This window comes from Echinops telfairi, unplaced genomic scaffold, assembly GCF_000313985.2.
Source record: "Echinops telfairi isolate 266 unplaced genomic scaffold, ASM31398v2 ScPeMD7_443;HRSCAF=831, whole genome shotgun sequence".
Classification (NCBI taxonomy): domain Eukaryota; kingdom Metazoa; phylum Chordata; class Mammalia; order Afrosoricida; family Tenrecidae; genus Echinops; species Echinops telfairi.
This window is the reverse complement of record NW_022104341.1, coordinates 11,871,824-11,872,095: the sequence shown is the minus strand read 5'-3', so window position 1 is coordinate 11,872,095 and position 272 is coordinate 11,871,824.

The window sequence follows — 272 nt, the reverse complement described above, 5'->3', positions numbered from 1 at the left end:
CCCATGGTGAGTCTATGCACAACAGAATGAGACACGGGTCTGTCCTGCACTGGCCTCACAATTATTCCTATGCCCGAGCCCATTGTTGTAGCCACTATGTCGATCCATCTCCTTGAGGACCTTCCTCATTTTCAGTGCCCCTCTGCTTTACCAAGCATGATGTCCTTCTCCAGACCTGGTCTCTCCTGTCCTCTTAACCAAAGTTTGTCAGACAAAACCTCGCCATCCTTGTCATTAAAGAGTACCCTGGTTGTACTTCTAAAAAAATCTTG